The following is a 20,159-nucleotide window of genomic DNA, read 5'->3' as shown; positions in this document are numbered from 1 at the left end:
TATATCTTCTTTATCATTCTCTTTTATATCACGTGAGAGCAATCTTTAATTACAAAATGGATTCTCCTTTTTTTAATTGAAGTACAGCTGACATATAATGTTCTATTATTTCAGGTATACAACACAGTGATTTGACAATTATATACAAAATGCTTGCTGCAAGTGTAGTTACCATCTGTCACCATACAACGTTATTACAATATTGACTATCTTCTCTATGCAGGACTTTTCATCCCTGTGACTTACTTATTTTGTAACGAAGTTTGCTTCTCTTAATCCCTTTAGCCCGTTTCACCACACTTCCACTCCCTCCCCTTGGACAACCACCACCCATTTGTTCACTATATTTATGACTCTTTCTGTCTTCGTTTGTTCATTTCTTTTGTTTTTTCAGGTTCCACATATAACTCGAATCATATGGTATTTGTCTTTTCCTGTCTGACTTATTTCATGAGCTTAACACCCTCTATCTAGGTCCATCAGTGTTGATGCAAATGGCAAGATTTCATTCTAACTGCTGGCTGAAAAAATATTCCATCCTACGTACATGCCACATCTTTTTTTTTTTTTTTTTTTTTTTAAGATTTTAGTTATTTATTTCTCAGGGAGAGAGAGAGCACATTCAGGGGAAGCAGCTGGCCGAGGGAGAAGCAGGCTCACCACTGAGGGAGCCCGATGTGGGACTTGATCCCAGGACCCAGGGATCACGACCTGAGCCGAAGGCAGACGCTTAACCATCTGACCCACCCAGGCGTCCCATATTTTTTTCTTCATTATCTATCAATGCACACTTAGGTTGTTTCCATATCTTCGCTGTTGTAAATAATGCTGCTATAAACCCATAGAGGTGCATAGGTCTTTTCAAACTGGCGTTTTTGTATTCTTTGGGTAAATATCCAGAAGTAGAATTCTTGGGTTGCGTGGTATTTCTATTTTCAACTTTTTGAGGAAACTCCATGCTGTTTGATTTAAATTCCCACCAACAGTGCCAGAGGGTGCCATTCTGTCCATATCCTTGCCAGCACTTGTTATTTCTTCCCATTTTGATATTAGTCTTCCTGACAGGTGTGAGGTGGTATCTCCATGGTGGTTTTGACTTGTATTTGCCTGATGATCAGTGATTTAGATGTTTTCATGTATCTTTTGGCCATTTGCATGTCTTTTGGGGGGAAATGTCCATTCAGGTCCCCTGCCCTTAGAAATTGGATTTTTGTGTGTGTGCTTGTTTATTTGTTTGTTTGTTTGGGATTACATGGAATCTTTAGATATTAACCACTCACTGGAGATACTTTGCAAACATTTTCTCCCATTCGATAGGTTGCCGTTTTATTTTGTTGACAGATTCCTTCACTGTGCAAAAGTTTTTTGTTTAGGTGGAGTCCCAGTAGTTTATTTGCTTTTGTTTCCCTTGCCTGAGGAGACAGATCCAGAAAAATATTGCTAAGGCTGATGTCCAAAAGATTACTGCCTATGTTTTCTCATAAGAGTTTTATGGTTTCAAGTCTTAGATATTTAGATTTTTTTAAACCACTTTGAGTTTGTTTTTGTGTATTGTGTAAGAAGTTGTCCAGTTTTGTTCTTTTTGCATGTAGCTGTTTGGTTTTTCTGGCACTGTTTATTGAAGTGACTGTCCTTTCCCCATTGTATATCCTTCCCTTCTTTGTTGTAGATTTTGTAACTGTATGTAAATGTTTGTTTATTTCTGTGCTCTCTATTCTATTCCATTCATCTTCTGCCTGTTTTTGTGCTAATACCATACTGTTTTGATTACTGTGGCTTTGTAGCATACCTTGAAATCTGGGATTGTGATGCTTTCAGCTTTGTTCTTCCTTCTCGACCGATTTGACTATTTGAGGTTGTTGGTAGTTTCATACAATTTGTAGAATTAGTTTTTCTAGTTCTGTGAAAAATAATGTTAGTATTTTGATAGAGATCACATTGAGTCTGTAGATCGCATTGGATATGAATTGCATTTTAACATTATTAAATCTTCCAATCTAGGAACATGGTATGCATTTCTTTTTATTCGTGTTATCTTTCATTTCCTTCATCAATGTCTCATTGTGTTCAGGGTATAGGTCTTTACCTCTTTGGTTGATGATATTACTGGGTAATATATTTTTCTTGGCGCAGTTGTAAATGGGATTGGTGTCTTAATTTCTCTTTCTGGTACTTTGTTATTAGTATCCAGATTTCCAGATATTAATTTTGTATTCTGCAACATTACCAAATTCATCTGTCAGTTCCAATAGTTTTTTGGTAGAGTCTTTAGGGTTTTCTATAGGTAGTATCATGTCATCTACAGATAATGAAAGATGAACTTCTCTACCAGTCTGGATGCCTTTTATTTCTTTTTCTTGTCTGATTGCTACAGCTATGACCTCCAGTCCTATGTTGAATAACAGTGGTGAGAGTGGATATCCTTGTCTTGTTTCTGATTTTAGAGGAAAAGCTCTCTTCAGCTTCCACAGTGAACATGATGTTAGCTGTAGGTTTGTCAGTTATGACCTCTATTATGCTCAGGTATGTTCCCTCTAAATTTGCTTTGTTCAAAGTTTTTATCAGGAACAAATGATGAATACCATCAAAAGGCTTTTCTGCATCTATTGAGATAATCATGTAATTTTATCCTTCATTGTGTTAATGTGGTATATCACATTTATTGATTTGTGGATTTTGAACCACCTTGTATCCCTGGAATAAATCCCACTTATCATGGTGCATGATTTTTTTTTGATGGATTGTTAAATTTGGTTTACTACCATTTTATTGAGGGGTTTTGCATGTATATTCATATTGGCCCATAATTTTCCTTTTTTGCAGTGTCTTTGTCTGGTTTTGGTACCGGGGTAATGCTGGCCTCATGGAAAGATTTTGGAAGTTTTCATTTCCCTTCTATTTTTTGGCGTAGCATGAGAAGGGTAGGTATGAGCTCTTCCTTGAATTTTTGGTATAATTTACTCCTGAAGCCATTTGGTCCTGGACAGTGATTTCTTAGTTTTTTTTTTAATTACCAAGTCAATTTTCTTACTACTGTTCAGAGTTTCCGTCTCCCTTATTCAGTTTTGGAAGAGTGAATGTTCCTAGGAATGTATTCTTTTCTTCTAGCTCGACCAATTCGTTGGCACATAATTTTTCATAGTATTCTCTTAACATCCTTTGCATTTCCGTGGTGCTGGTTTTATCCCCTCTTCTTTCATTTCTGATTTTATTTATTTGAATAGTGTGTCTTTTTTTATACTGAAGAATCTGCAGAAAGGTTTATCATTTTTGTCTATCTTTTCAACAGCTCTTAGCCTCATTGATCTTATCTATTGTCTTTTTTAGTCTCTATTTCATTTTATCCCCTAATCTTTATTATCATTTCCTTCCTTCTATTACCTTTTGGCTTGTGTATTCTTCTTTTTCTAATTCCTTTCGATGTAAGGTTAGATTATTTGAGATTTTTCTTGCTTCTTGAGGTATGCCCGATTGCTGTAAGCTAACCTCTTACAACAGCCTTTGTTGTGTTTCAAAGATTTTGAACCACTGTGTTTCCATTTCATTTGTACATTTTATTTCCCCTTTAACTTCTGTATTGACCTATTAGTTGTTTAGCAGCATGTTGGTGTATTCCATTTTTTCCCCTGTAATTGATTTTCAGTTTCATATCATCAGAAAAGATACTTGATGTTACTTTAATCTTCTTAAATATATTGAGACTTGTTTGGGGTATGACATATGATCTATTTTAGATAATGTTCCATGTGCACTTGGAAAGAATGTATATTCCGCTGTTTTTGAATGGAATGTTTTGCATGTATTTGTCAGGTCCATCTGGTTCAATGTGTCGTTCAAAGCCACAGTTTCCTTGTTGATTTTCTGTCTGGATGATCTATCCATTCATGTAAGTGAGGTGTTAAAGTCCCTAGCTATTATTGTATTGTGCTTAATTTCTCCCCTTATGTTAATTAATATGTAGTTTATATAGTTAGTTGCTCGTATGTTTGGGGTAAGGATATTTACAATTGCTATGTTCTCTTGTTGGATTGATCCCTTTATCATTATGTAATGCTCTTTTTTGTCTCTTGTTATAGTCTTTGTTTATCAGTTTGTTTGATGTAAGTATTGCTACCCCTGCCTTTTTTCACTCTTATTTGAATGAAATTTTTCCCCCATCCTTTCACTTTTGCTCTGTATATATGTTTAGATCTGAAGAAAGTTACCTGTAAGCAGCATATACATAGGTCTTATTTGCTTGCTTTTTAATTAACCAGTCATCCTATGTCTTTTGATTGGAACATTTAGGTCCTTTACATTTAAAGTAATTATTCATAGGTATGTACTTACTGAAATTGTGTTAATTGGTTTCTGTTTGTTTTGTAGTTTTTCCGTTTCTTTCTTCTTCTCTTGCTCTCTTTCCTTATGATTGATGACCTTCATTAGGTTGGATTCCTTTCTCTTTATTTCCTGCGTATCTATTAGAAGTTTTTGTTTGCAGTTGCCATTAGGTTCATATGTAATATCTTAAGTATTTCAGTCTATATTAAGTTGATGGTTCCTGAAGTTCAAACACATTCTAAAGCACTATATTTTTACTCCTCCTCCATCTTTTATGTATACAATGTCATATTTTATATTTTGTGAATTCCTTAACTAATTTTTTTAGTTACAATTGATATTACTACTTTTGTCTTTTAGCCTTTATATTGATTTATTACCTTTACAATCTGTTTGCTTTTACCAGTGAAGAGTTTTCCTTTCATAGTTATGCTCTTTTCTTTTCCACTTAAGGAAGTCCCTTGAACATTTCTTGTAAGGCAGGTTGACAGGTAATGAACTACTTTAACTTTTGTCTGGAAAACTCTTTATCTCTCCTTCAATACTGAATGATGACTTTGCCAGAGGAATATTTTTTCTTGTAGGATGTTTTCCTTTTAACTCTATGAATACATCATGCCACTTTCTTCGGGCTTACAAAGTTTCTTCTGAAAGTCAGCTGATAGCTTTATGGGGCGTCCTCTTGTATGTAACTAGTTGCTTTACTCTTGCTGCTTTTAAGATTCTCTCTTTATCATTAATTTTTGCCTTTACATTATGATGTGTTTTGTTGTGGACTTTCTTGCATTTATCTTCTCTAGGACTCTCTATGCCTCCTGGATCGGGATGGCCTCAGGTTAGAGAAGTTTTTGTCTATTATTTCTCCAAATAAGTTTTTTGCCCCTTTCTCTCTCTCATCTCCTTCTGGGACCTCTATAATGCAAACATCAGTAAGCTTGATGTCCCACGGATCCCTTAACTTATTGTCTTTTTTTTTTTTCCTTTTTGCTGTTCAGCTTGTGTGCTTTCTATAACCCTGTCTTCCAGATCATTGATCTGTTGTTCTGCATTTGCTAATCTGTTGTTGATTCCCTCTAGTGTACTTTAATGTCAGTTATGATGTTTGTCAATTCTGATTGGTTCCTTTTTACATTTTCTATCTCTTTTTAAATTTCTCAGAGTTTATCCACTCTTCCTCCAAGCCCAGTAAGCATCTTTTTGACCATTACTTTGAACTTTGAACTCTTTATTGGGTAGGTTGATTATCTGTATTTCATTTAGTACTTTTTCTGAAGTTTTGTCTTCTCTTGATTGGAATATATCCCTCTGTCTCCTCATTTACTTCCTTCTCTGTGTCTTTTTCTATAAAGCATGTAAAACAGCTACTTCTCTCAGTTTTGAAGATGCAGTTGTGTGTATGAACATCCTCTGTGCGGACTGTGTGTGCCTGGCAGTTTTGGCTGGTTAGCTGGAGCTAGAATCGGAGTTGGCTGTGGATCTCAGAGCTACCCTGATGGCATGGCTGGAGTTGAAGCAGGCACTGGCCAGGTGGTCCTGGGGCACTCTCCACTGGGGCTACCCTGGCAGAATGGCTTGCGCTGGAGCAGAGGTGGACCATGGCACTCTTATGGGATGGCTGGAGGTGAAGTAGATGGAGGCCAGGGAATCCTGAGCTGTTCCCTACTGGGGCCACCATGGCAAGATTGCTGGTACTGGGAAGGGTGCGGGGCAGGACACTAACCATTGGGCGCACCCAAGCAATATCACTGGAGCTGAAGCAGGCATGGGCCAGGGTGTCTGGGGACCATCCTCATCTGGGTGGCCCTGATGAGATAGTTGAAGCTGATGCAGGTATAAGCTGGGGCATGGCTGGAGCCAAAGTGGGCATGGGTGGTCAGTGTCCCAGGGTGCTTGTGCCTGGGTCACCTTGGCAGGATGGATGGAGCTATAGTGGGTATAGGCTGGGGTTTCCTGGTGTATGTCATTCCAGGGCAGGCTTGGTGGGATTGCTGGAGCTGGGGGAGCCACATCCAGGTGGTTGCTTTGGGGAGATGGCTGGAGCTATTGTGGGTTAACAGTCTGGGGCTTGCTGAGGTGGCCCAGCAGAGCACCTGGACCTCACTCCCGTCTGCACTGTCATGGTGGTGGGGGAACGTAAGCAATGGTGTTCACCAGTACCTTTGACCATACTGAGTTCTAGCAGATGCCCACCATTTGGCAGATAAACTTTGGTTAGTAAATGAGTTTCCTCCACTTCTAGTCTCATTGCCCTGTAAAGTAGTTTTTTCATGGTGTCCAGCCTGGGCAAAACTCTGCACTGGCTCCTCAGTACTATCCCTCCCCACAACAGTTTACAGCATTACGTATGGGAGTTTCCAAAAGGGGAACTGCCATTCTTTATGGTTCCCCCCCACCCCCCGCCGCCACACCGCTCCTTTGGGCAGAGCTGTTCAATTGGCTCTCAGTTTTTTTTCAGAAGGAATTGACCTAGATACAGGTATAGATTCAGTGTGTCTGTGGGAAAGGGTGAGTTCAGGGTCTTCCTACATTGTAATTTTACACCCCTCTCCCCTTTGCTCCTTTTTAAATAGTCAAGAGACACTACTCACACAAAACACCAAATGCAATTGTTTTTCTTTCTCTGTATTTGGGGGTCCTATGAAACAAATTTTTTTTAGCCATTATGAGCCAATTTTTAGCTAAATGAAGTTAAAAATTGGAACAAAACACCTCTAGAATTTAGAGTGCCTAATTCTGCTACTAGTTCACAGGGTGCCTTAGTCCACTGTAGAAAATTGTGCCACTCCAAGGAGAGGGACTATTATCAGACACTGCTTCAACAGGGATAACAAGTCTGTGCCAAGGGCGGGAATTGGTGAGCTGAGTACAGACTATATACCTCCTGGAGACTTTTTGTACAGCTTCAACTATCTTAATAATCCTTGGCAGCCCTGTGAGTGGCAAGCTCTGCACTCCGTTTAAGGAGTTCAAAGCCTGTTAAGACATAAGGTCCTGCCTTGCAACATGCATGTTACTACAGGGCTTGTTTTAATATAATTTCTGGAAATTTAAACAAAAGGCTGTGGAAACAATAAGGACTCAGCAACAACAGTAAGAAACTTGGTATTTAGAAGTATTCACCTCGGGGTGCCTGGGTGGCTCAGTTGGTTAAGCGACTACCTTCGGCTCAGGTCATGATCCTGGAGTCCCGGGATCGACTCCCGCGTCGGGCTCCCTGCTCAGCAGGGAGTCTGCTTCTCCCTCTGACCTTCCTCCCTCTCATGCTCTCTCTCTACCATTCTCTCTCTCTCTCTCAATAAATAAATAAAAATCTTTAAAATAAAAAAAAAAGAAGTATTCACCTCGGGTATTTGCACTGTGGCTACAATTCTCAATCATTTTGGCCTCAGGACTCTACACTCTAATGGTTTGTTGGGGGACCCAAGGAGTTCCTGTTTATATGGGTTATATCTATTGATATTTACTATATTAGAAAGGAAAAATAGGGTGATATCAACAAGATGGAGGGCTAAGAAATCCAACTGTCATTTCCCCCCCACAAAACCAATATGCAATAAACAACAAATGAACAAAAATAGGTCTTAGAAAGTTCTGCATTATAATGAAATAGCAATAGACACCCTGAAGAGCTTTTTTTTTTTTTTTTTTTAATGAGAATAACTACACAGAAAAGTACAGGAAGTATTTTTCCTGCATCACCCTATCACCTAGTCCAGAACAATTTGATGTCAAGTGGAACTCCTTCAGAGGGATTTCACCCCATGGGATAAAGGAAAACGGAGAATCCCAGGAGCCTTTGACAGCAAGCACCCCAGAGCCTTAACCAATGCTGAACCCAGCTGACAGAGCTGCTGGAGCCCCCACTGCTGCATCTGCCCACTCTCTGAGTCTTGAGCTACTGCTACAGAAAGATCTGCCCCCACAGTTACCACTGTGGCCCACTCGCAGGACTGGGAAGTAGTGCCCTGCTATACATGGGTCTGAAGCTGTCATTGCTTTGAGCCCTTCTCCCAGATTGCAAGTAATAGCTTTGACCCAACAATACCAAAGCAGAGCCACTGCTGTTCTATATCCCACCCTGGGCCCCAGGTCACAGCTATCACATGTCATTACTGAGTCTAAGTTGCCACCGATCTATGCCCCAGCCCTAGGATCATTGGTCATGGCTTTACCCACCACTGCTGGGGCCACACTGCTGTTGCCCTGCATTCCATATCCAGGATCCCAACACGCGGCTTTAATGAGCCATGATCAGAGATATGCTGCTGTTGTTCTGAAACTTCCCCCTGGGATATATTCCCCCTGGGACTTTGACTCACCATTCCCAGGCCGCATTGCAACTGTACCCTGATCCCTGTGCCCAACCCACCACTGCACCCTGTCATCTCAGGCCCATACTACAGCTGCATCCCTGCTCTATAGCCAGAGGAAATTCTAGAACATCAGGGCTCAGTTCCACTAGAGATATGCATACTTCTACCCCTCAGACACCACTGGCACTGTTGCAGCAAGGCACCCATGCCCCCACTATCCAGGTATCGTAGTAGCTACCACAGGGTCCTGACCTGAGCTGCTATTGCTTTGAATATAGTGCCAGATCTGGCCCTAAGAAGTTTCACCTTGGCTAAGACTTCACCCCAAAAAAGAACAGGAGGACTGCATCAACTTTTATTTCTGAGGATCCCTATGGCCCTGTATAGCACTGCCACCTGCCCAATCACTACACTGTTGGCCACAGAAAACACTTAGAGTCTCACAGGAATCAACCTGAGCTGATGGAGCTCCACGGAGACTTCATCTCTGTGCTCTCTCAGGAATCAGACATACTGCACCCCATCCAGCTGGCACCCACATTCAGGTGAAATCCTGCCCACCAGTCTGAAAAGACTGAAATAGGGGACTACTTCCTCAAGTGTGCAGACATCAGTGCAAGGCAATAAAAAAAAAAATGAAACAGCAAGGAAACAATGATAATACCAAAGGAACACAATAATTTCCCACTAACTGATCCCAAGGAAACAGGCTTCTGTATGTTACCCTGAAAAGGAATTAAAAAACAATTACTTAAAAGAAGCTCACTTGGTTTTCAGAGAACTCATACAGAAAACTCTGAACTCAGAAAAACAGTCCTTACAAAGGGCAAGATTTCGTTCTTTCTATGGCTGAATAGTATTGCATTCTATATATACACATCTTCTTTATCCATTTATGGATGGAGCTAAAGAGTATAAGGCTAAGTGAAATAAATCAGTCAGACAATGATTTCACTCATATGTGGAATTTAAGAAACAAAACAGAGGAGCAAAGGGAAAAAAGAGAGAGAGAAACCAAGAAACCTATTCTTAATTCTAGAGAACAAGCTAATGGTTACCAGACGGGAGGTAAATGATAACTAGAGTTCTTGAAGGAGAAATAAAAGGACACTAATTAAGTAGCATGAAAACATGTGAGTATAAAATTCACTTGTAAAGGTAAATACTCTAACAGTGTAATTCTGCTTTGTAATCACGTTGACTCTCATATCAGTTAAAAAGACAGAAGTTTGGAAAAACATACTAAAGCTAAAAATAAAATATTCTGTAGTGGAAACAAAGTATCTATAAAAATGTAAGTTGGGACAACAACAACAAAAAATGTAGCAGTGGCCAAGTAAATGTGTGGAAATTCTTAAAATGCAAATTGTGTGCAATTTCCTCTTTGCAGGGCGCCTGGGTGGCTCAGTCGGTTAAGTGTCTGCCTTCAGCTCAGCTCATGATCTCGGGGTCCTGGGCTCAAGGCCCACATTGGACAGCCTGCTCAGTGGGGAGCCTGCTTCTCCCTCTGCCTGCCACTACCCCGCTTGTGCTCGCTCTCTTCCTCTCTTTCTCTCCCTCTGTCAAATAAATAAATAAGTCTTAAAAAAAAAAAAAAACCAACAATTTCTCTTTGCATTTGAAGTTGTTGTTATCAGGTTAAAGGCTATTATAATCATAAAGTATTATAAAATCCTCATGGTAATAGCAAAGCAAATATTCATAATAAATACAAAAGTGATAAAAATGAAAACAAAGTATGTCACGGCAGAAAAAACAACTCACAAAGAAGTGGAGCAATGGTGGGGGGAATAGAAAGGGACTAGAAAACAATAAACAAACTAGCAATACTAAGTCTTTATCTTTCAATAATTATTCTAAATATAAATGGTTTAAATTCTACAATTAAAACATAGAGTAGCTGAATAAATAACAATTTAAAAGAGACCCAATCATATGTTGGCTAGTGGAGACTCATTTCAGCACCAAATTCACACATAAGCTCAAAGTGAAGAGATGGGGGAAAAATTTTATGAAAGTGAAAACCAAAAGGGAAGAGGAGTCAGTACACTTATATCAGACAAAATAGATTTTAAGTCAAAAGATTGTCTGGGGAAAATCTGTAGCCAAGAATATTATATGCAGCAAGACTATCATTCTGAAAATCATTCTGAGTTTGTGGTTCCTGGAGAACCAAAAACTAAAGGAATTCATGTCCACTAAAAAAGCCTTGCAAGAAATGTTAAAGGGGACTCTTTGAGTGAGAACACAGAGGAACACAGAAAATCTCCAGAAACAAGAAACAAGCAATAAAAAAGCACTAAATTCAGATCTATCAATAATCACTCTGAATGTAAATAGACTAAATGCTCCAATCAAAAGAGAGAGGGTGTCAAAATGGATAAAAAATAAACAAATAAATAAGATCCATCTATATGCTGCTGCCTACCCAAGACTCATTTTGGACCTAAAGACAGCTGCAGATTGAAAGTGAGGAAAGGGAGAAATATTTTTCATTCAAATGGATGTCTAAAGAAAGCTGGAGTAGCAATACTTATATCAGATGAACTAGATTTGAAACCACAGACTGTAACAAGAGATGAGGAAGGGCACTCTATCATAATAAATGGGTTTATCCAACAAGAAGTTCTGACAATTGTAAATATTTATGTTCCAAATTCAGGATTTGGAAATATATAAATATATAAAACATAGATAAATATATATAAACAATATATATACAAAATATATAAAACATTTTATATATATATATATTTTTATAAAACATATTTATATATAAATATATAATATATAAAATATATATAAATATAAATAAATATATAAAACAATTAATATATAAATATATGAAACAGTAAAAAACAATTACTATATAAATATATATATAAATATATAAAACAATTAATAAAAAACAGGAAGGAACCCATGGATAATAACACAATAATAGTAGGGGACTTTAACACCCCCCCTTACATCAATGGACAGATCATCTAAGAAGAAATCAACAAGGAAACAAGGGCTTCGAATGACACACGGACCAGATGCACTTAACACATCTATTCAGAGGATTTCATCCTAAAGCAGCAGAATACGTATTCTTTTTCAGTGCACATGGAACACTCTCCTGAAGAGATCACATACTGGGTCACAAGTCTGCCCTCACAAGTATAAAAACACTGACAACATACCACACATATTTTCAGACCACAATGCCATGAAACTTAAAGTCAACCACAAGAAAATATTTGGCAAGATGAGATATACATGGAGGGTAAACAACAAGCTACTAAAGAATGAATGGATCAACCTGGAAATGAAAGAAGAAATTTAAAAATACATGGAAACAAATGAAAGTGAAAACACAACGTTCCAGAACCTATGGGATACAGCAAAAGCAGTCCTAAAAGGGAAGCATATACCACTCTGGCTCAACCACAAGAAGCAAGAAAAATCTCAAAACAAAACAAAACCTAAACATATACCTTAAGGATCTAGAAAAAGAACAACAAATGAAGGCTAAAGACAGCAACACAAGGGAATAATAAAGCTTAAGCAGAAATAAATGATAGACAAACAAACAAACAAAAGAGACCCTGTACAGGAGCTGGTTCTTTGAAAACTTTAAAAAATTCATAAACCTCTAGCCAGATTTATCAAAAAGACAAAGGAACCAAATAAATAAAACCACAAATGGCAGAGGAGAGATCACAACCAACACCACAAAAATAATACAAACAATCATAAAAGAATATTATGAAAAATTATATGCCAACAAATTGGATATCCTGGAAGAAACAGAGAAATTCCCGGAAAGATATAAACCACCAAAACTGGATCAGGAAGAAATAGATAACTTGAGCAGACTATTAAGCAGCAAGGAAATTGAATCAGTAATCAAAAATCTACCAACAGGGGCGCCTGGGTGGCTCAGCTGGTTAAACATCTGCCTTTGGCTCAGGTCATGATCACAGGATCCTGGGATCCAGCCCTGTTCCGCAGGGAGTCTCCATCTCTCTCTCTCCCTCTGTCCCTCCCCCTGCCCATTCTCTCTCTCTCTCTTTTCCTCTCAAATTAAAAAAAAAAATCCTTTAAAACAAACAAACAAAACTTCCCAACAAACAAAAGTCCAGGGCCAGATGGCTTCCCAGAGGAATCCTTCCAGATATTTAAAGAACAGTTAATACCCATTCTTCTGAAGTTGTTCCAAAAAATAAAAATGAAGGGAAAACATCCAAAGCCATTCTAGGAGGCCAGCATTGCTGTGATTCCAAAACCAGACAAAGATCCCACCAAAAAGGAGAATTACAGGCCAACATCCCTGATGAACATGGATGCAAAAATTCTCCATAAGATACTAACTAATCAGATCCAACAGTACATTATAAGGATGATTCACCATGACCAAGTCGGATTTATTCCTGGGCTACAGGGGTGGGGTTCAACATCTGCATGATACACCACTTTAATGAAAGAAAGGATAAGAAACACAGGATCCTCTCAATAGATGCAGAAAAAGCATTTGACAAAATACAGTATCCTTTCTTGATAAAAGCCCTCAACAAAGTAGGGATAGAGAGAACGTACCTCAACATCATAAGGCCATATGAACCACCCACAGCTAATATCATCCCCAATGGGGAAAAGCTGAGAGCTTCTATGGTCAGACTGTCCACTCTCACCACTCTTATTTAAGGATGTCCACTCACACCACTCTTATTTAACAACCTACTGGAAGTCCTAGTTACAGCAATCACACAACAAAGGAAATAAAAGACAACCATATTGGCAAGGAAGGGGTCAAACTTTCACTCTTCACGGACAACATCATACTGTATTTAGAAAACCAGAAAGACTCCACCAAAATTTGCCAGAACTCATATACACGAATTCAGAAAAGTTGCAGGATATAAAAATCAATCTCTTGCATTTCCATACACCAATAATGAAGCAGAAAAAAAGGAAATCAAGGAATTTACAATTGCACCAAAACCCATCAGATACCTAGGAATAAACCTAACCAAAGCAGTAAAGGATCTGTACTCTGAAAACTATAAAACACTTCTGAAAGAAATTGAAGATGAGACAAGTAAATGGAAAAACATTCCGTGCTCATGGATTGGAAGAACAAATAATGTTAAAATGTCTACACTACCCAAAACAGTTTACACATTTAATGCATTCCCTATCAAAATCTCCAGCATTTTTTGCAGAGATACAACAAACAACCCTAAAATTTGTGAGGAACCACAAAAAAACCCAAATAGCTGAAGCAGTTTTCAAAAAGGAAAACCAAAGCTGGAGGCATCACAATTGCAGACTTCAAGCTGTATTACAAAGCTGTAGTGAGCAATAGAGTATGGTATTGGTACTGGCACATAGGTGCACAAATAGGTCAATGGAAGAGACAGAGAACCCAGAAATGGACCCACAACTATATGGTCAACTAATCTTCAACACAGCAGGAAAGACTATCCAATGGAAAAATGACTGTCTCTTCAACAAATGGTGTTGGGAAAACCAGACGGCAACATGCAGAAGAATGAATCTGGACCACTTTCTTACACCATATACAAAAGTAACTTCAAAATGGGTGAAAGATCTAAATGTGAGACAGGACTCCATCAAAATCCTAGAGGAGAACACAGGTGGCAACCTCTTTGACCCCAGCCTGTAGCAACTTCTGAGTAGACATTTTGCCAGAGGCAAGGGAAACAAAAGCAAAAATAAACTCTTGGAGTTTAATCAAGATGAACATTTTCTGCACAGCGAAGGAAAGAATCAACAAAACCAAAAGGCAACCTGAGGAATGGGGAAGACATTTCCAAAAGACATAACCGATAAAGGGTTAGTATCCAAAATCCATACAGAACTTACCAAACTCAACACCCCAAAAAACAAATAATCCACTTAAGGGCAGAAGATGTGAACACACATTTCTCCAAAGAAGACATTCAGATTGCTAACAGACAAATGAAAAAATGCTCAACATCACTCATCATCGAGGAAGTACAAATCAAAACCACCTATGAGATATCAACTCACACCTGTCAGAATGGCTAAAATTAACAACACAGGGACAAGAGATGTTGACACGGATGCAGAGAAAATGGAGCCCTCTTATACTGCTGGTGGGAATGCAAACTGCTGCAGCCACTCTGGAAAACAGTATGGAGATTCCTCAGAAAGTTAAAAATAGAAATATCCTACCACCCAGTAGATCCACTACTAGATATTCACTGAATGGATACAAAAATAGATTCGAAGGAATACATGCACCCCGATGTTTATAGCAGCATTATCAACAATAGCCTAATTATGGAAGCAGCCCATGTGTCTATCGACTGATGAATGGATAAAGAAGATGTGGTATATATATATATATATATATATACAATGGAATATTTCTCAGCTATCAAAAAGAATGAAATCTTGCCATTTGCACTGATGTGGATAAAGCCAGAGAGTACTCTGCTCAACAAAAATAGTTACTCAGAGAAAGACAAATACCAAATGATTTCACTCATATGTGGAATTTAAGAAACAAAACAGATGAACATGGGGGGGATTAAAAAGACAGGCAAATGATAAAGTGGACTCCTAACACTAGAGAATAAACTGAGGGTTGCTGGAGGGAGTTGGGCCGGGTCTTGGGTTCAATGGGTGAAGGCTATTAAGCAGTGCACTTCTGATGAGCACTGGGTTTATATGTAAGTGATGAATCACTAAATTATTGACCTGAATCTAATACTACCCTGTATGTAAGCTACCTGGAATAGAAATAAAAACTTGGAAGAAGAAAAAAAGAATCCAATGGCAGATAAGTAAAGATATAAATAAAAAAATTTAAGAAGTAAAATAAGATAAATCACAATGTGCAAAGGATCTAAGAGGACATACTTCCTAAGAAAATATTCAAATGACCAACTGGTATATGAAAGGTATTCAACATCATTAATTATCAGGGAAATGCAAAACAAAATTGCTGTGAGCTATCACTTCACACCAGTTGGAATGGTTAGTATTGGAAAGACAAGAGAAAACAAGTGCTACTGGAAGCATGGGGAGGAAAGGAATGTTTGTATACTAGTGTAACTATAAATGCAAATGTAAATTGTTACAGTCATTTTGGAAAACAAAAAATTAAAAATGAAACTAGTGTATGATCCAACAATCCCACTCCTAAGTATGTATCTGAAGGAAATGAAATCAGCATCTCAGAGCATCTGTACTTTTCTGTTCATTGCAGCATTATTCATAGTAGCCAAGATATGGAAACAAATCTAATGTCCTCAAGTAGATAAATGGATAAGGAAATGTGCTTGTTATATATAGACATTTGTACAATGGATATTACTCAGCCATGAAAATGAAAGAAATCTTGCCCTTTGTAAGAACACGGAGGAAACTTGATGATATTATGCTAAATAAAATAAGCCAGAAGGAGAAAGACAAATATGTATGTTGTCACTTATATATGGAAATTTTTTAAAGCCCATTTAATAAAAACAGAAACAGAATGGTGGTTGTAATCATCTGGTAGAGGGGTACACTTGTTTCAGGTAGAACAAAAATAAATTGATGGTGATTCTAGTTCATTATTTGTTACTGTCTACAAAAAGTTGCTGACAGTACAGCAGTTAAAATGGTGGAGTAGTAGTGGAACCCTGTGCTTGCCTCATCCCTTGATCACAGCTAGATCAACATCAAATCATTTTAAACAATGAGGAAGATGACCTGAGGATTAAGAAAACAGTCTGCACAGTTGGAGAGAGAGTACATGACAGATGCAAGGTTCAGAGCCATGAGTTGAGGGAGAGAAAAGCCCTGTGGCTCCAACAGGGAACAATCCCTTTACACTAAGGTAAGTTAGGGAGAGAGGGAGACAGTGGGAAAGAAAGTGGTGTGTAAGGTTTGCACAAGGTACCTTGGTATACAGATCCATGGGTTATTGTTGCACTGGGAGAGAACATTTCCCTTCCTGGAGTACATTTGGAAGAGAATATATTTCCTCTCCAAAAACAAAAGACCCAATGGGGGCTGTTGCCCGGTCATTCAACAGCAGGGGACAGAGGCACACACAAAGGGCAGATGACCTGCTCTCTGCTTTTCTCTGTGCTTCACCACACACTCCAGGCACCTGTCTGACTGTGTGTCTGCTCTTCTAGGATAGCATCATGAAGGACAAAGTGTTGTAGGGCTCTACTCCTCCAGGGGAGTCTGGGAGCAGGTGCTTTAAGATTTGGAGTTTTGAATGCCAGCCACTGGTCAGAGATAAAACACATGAGAAATGTGGTTCTAGGTATGCCAATGGCTGGACACAGAGAGCTGGAGAGCAGGGATCAAACTAAAGCTTGGGACACAGGAAGGGAGACTGTTCACTTTTCTGTGAGGCCCTCCAGAACAGCAGTGGGCATGTGTTCCCCTCCCCAGGATGAGAGAACAGGGTGATGTCATCTTCCACTCCACCACCCACAATCAGCACGGCGGGGCTTCAGAGAGAAATACAGAGCTTCTGGTAGAGCATGCAGTCGCTTACACCAAACTCTTTCTCCCCTGCATCCTATAAGGCAGGTCTGACTAGGAGGAGCAGAGGGATCCTCTCCCCAAGTTGATCAACACAGGACCCCCATATGTACCAAATTGACTGATCACAGAGTGCTCCAAAGTGTCAACTTCACTTCTGCTGGAAACAGGACCAGGCTTTCTTTTTTTCCCCACTCTTTGGAATCAGGATTATACTTTTTGTTCATTTGTTTCCTTTTCTCATTTTTTGGCTCAGGCTTCTTCTTCTTTTTTTTTCCCCCCTGTATTTTTCTTTTTACCTTCTTTCTTTTTCTTTGGAATCAGGATTCCACCTTTCATTTGTCCATTTGCTTTTTTGTTCCTTTTCCTTTTCTTTTTTCTTTAGTCAGGCTCTGATGCCCCCCCCCCAAATCAGGCTTATTTAACAAACAAATCACAGCACACCTAGATAAAGATCCAAACACTTCCCATGCCAAGCAAGAAGGAACTCTGCAGAGGCCTGACAAGGGGGAAAGAGCAGCTACAGCACAACAGCAGAGTGCACACAGCATACACCAGAAACACTTCCAGAAGGGACAGAGAGTGTAGGACCCCTTCTTAAGATAGCATTACTCTCAGGTGCAGGAAACAGAACAAGCTTTCATAACACACAAAAGATAGAAACATAGTCAAAATGACAGGATGGAGGAATTCTCCACAAAAGAAAGGCCAGGAAGAATTCACAGCCAGGGACTTAACTGAAAACAGATGTAAGGAATTTATCAGAACAAGAATTTAGATCAACAGTCATAAGACTACTAGCTGGACTTGAAAGAAGCACAGAAGACACCAGAGAAGTCCTTGCTGCAGAGATAAAAGACCTACCAATAGTCAGGCTGAAATGGAAAATGCTAAAACTGAAATGCAAAACAGACTGGATATGATCACAACAAGGATTGAAGAAGTGGGGGACAAAATAAGTGAACAGAAGACAAAATCATGGAAAATAATGAAGCTGAAAAAAAAGATGGAAAGAAAACTATTAGATCACAATGGTAGACTTAGGGAATTCAGTGATTTCAGAATGCAAAATAATGTCCATATCTTAGGAGTCCCAGAAGATGAAGAGCAGGATAGAGGGGCAGAAGGTCTATTTGAACAAATCATAGATGAGAACTTCCATAATCTGGGGAAGGAAACAAGCATTCAATCCAAGAGACACAGAGAACCCCTTTAAATCAAGGGGGTTGATTTATACCATGCCATATCACAGAGAAACTTGAAAAATGCAAAAATAGAGAGTTCTGAAAGCAGCTTGGGAGAAGAGGTCCTGAACTGACAAGGGTAGACACAGAAGGCTTGCAGCAGACCTATGTACAGACACCTGGCAGGCCAGGAAAGGACTGGCATTTTAGAATCAACGTGCTAAATGGGAAATATATGCAGCCAAGGATCCTTGATCCAGCAAGGTTGTCATTCAGAACAGAAGGTGAGATCAAGAGTTTCCATTACAAATAAAAAGAGGAATTCAGGAACACTAAATCAGCCCTGCAAGAAACAGTAAAGGGGACACTTTGCATGGAAAAAGACACCAAAAGTGTCAAAGCTGAGAAAGGAACAGAGACAATCAACAGACACAATGACTTTACAGGTAAAACAAGGGCACTAAATTTATATCTTTCCATCATTACTCCAAATGTAAATGGACTAAATGCTCCAGTCAAAAGACACAGGGCATCAAAGGATAAATTTAAAAAACAAGACCCATCCATATCCTGCCTACAAGAGACGCATTTCAGACACAAAGACACCTCCACATTGACAGGGAGGTGATGGAGAAGAATTTGTCATGCTAATGGACATAAAAGAAAGCTGGAGTAGCCATACTTATATCAGAAAAACTAGATTTTAAACCACAGACTGTAATAAGAGATGAAGAAGGACACTCTATCATAATAGAGAGGTCTATCCAACAAGAAGAACTAACAATTGTAAATATGTATGCTCTCAAACTTGGAGTCCCAAATATACAAATCAACTGATAACAAACTTAAAGAAACTCATTGATAATAATACAATAATAGTAGAGGACTTTAACACCCACTCACTGCAATGGACAGATCATCTAAACAGAAGATCAACAAGGAAATAATGCCTTTGAATGACACACTGGACCAGATGGACTTAACAGATACACTCAAAGCATTTCATTCTAAAGCAGCAGAATACACAAATCAGGCCTCAGCCAGTAAAAAATTGATATCCTACCATGCATATTTTCAGACCATAATGCTATGAAACTTGAAGCCAACCACAAGAAAAAAAATTGGAAAGACCACAAAATACATGGACGTTCAAGAAAATCCTATTAGGGGAGCCTGGGTGGCTTAGTTGTTAAGCGTCATGATCCCAGAGTCCTGGCATTGAGCCCCGCATTGGGCTCCCTGCTCCACAGGAAGCCTGCTTCTCCCTCTCTCACTCCTCCTGCTTGTGTTCCCTCTCCTGCTGTGTCTCTCTGTCAAATAAATAAAATGTTTAAAAAAAAGAAAAGAAAAGAAAATCCTACTAAAGAATGAATGGGTGAACCAGAAAATTAAAGGAAAAATAAAAATACATTGAAGCAAATGAAAATGAAAACATGACAGCCCAAACCCTTTGGGATGCAGCAAATGCATTCTAAGAGAGAAGTATAGAGCAATACAGGCCTCCCTCAAGAAGCAAGAAAAGTCTCAAGTACACAGTCTAGCCTTACATCAAAAGGAGCTAGATAGAGAACAGCAAATAAAGCCTAAAAACAGCAGAGAGGGGGAAATAAATAAAACTAGAGCAGATATAAATGATATAGAAATTTTAAAAAAACAGTACAATAGATCAAAAAAAGTAGGAGCTGGTTCTTTGAAAAACAACAAAATCGATAAACCCCTAGCCAGACATACATACATACATACATACATTTATTTATTTATTATTTAACTATTTATTTATTATTTTTTTATTTATACAACGAACAGCACAGAAATACAATCA

The sequence above is a fragment of the Eumetopias jubatus genome, unplaced genomic scaffold (genome assembly GCF_037043125.1).
Source record: "Eumetopias jubatus isolate StellerSeaLion01/CBP00866 unplaced genomic scaffold, mEumJub1_p1.0 scaffold_23, whole genome shotgun sequence".
Taxonomy (NCBI): domain Eukaryota; kingdom Metazoa; phylum Chordata; class Mammalia; order Carnivora; family Otariidae; genus Eumetopias; species Eumetopias jubatus.
Note: the sequence above shows the minus strand (reverse complement) of the source record.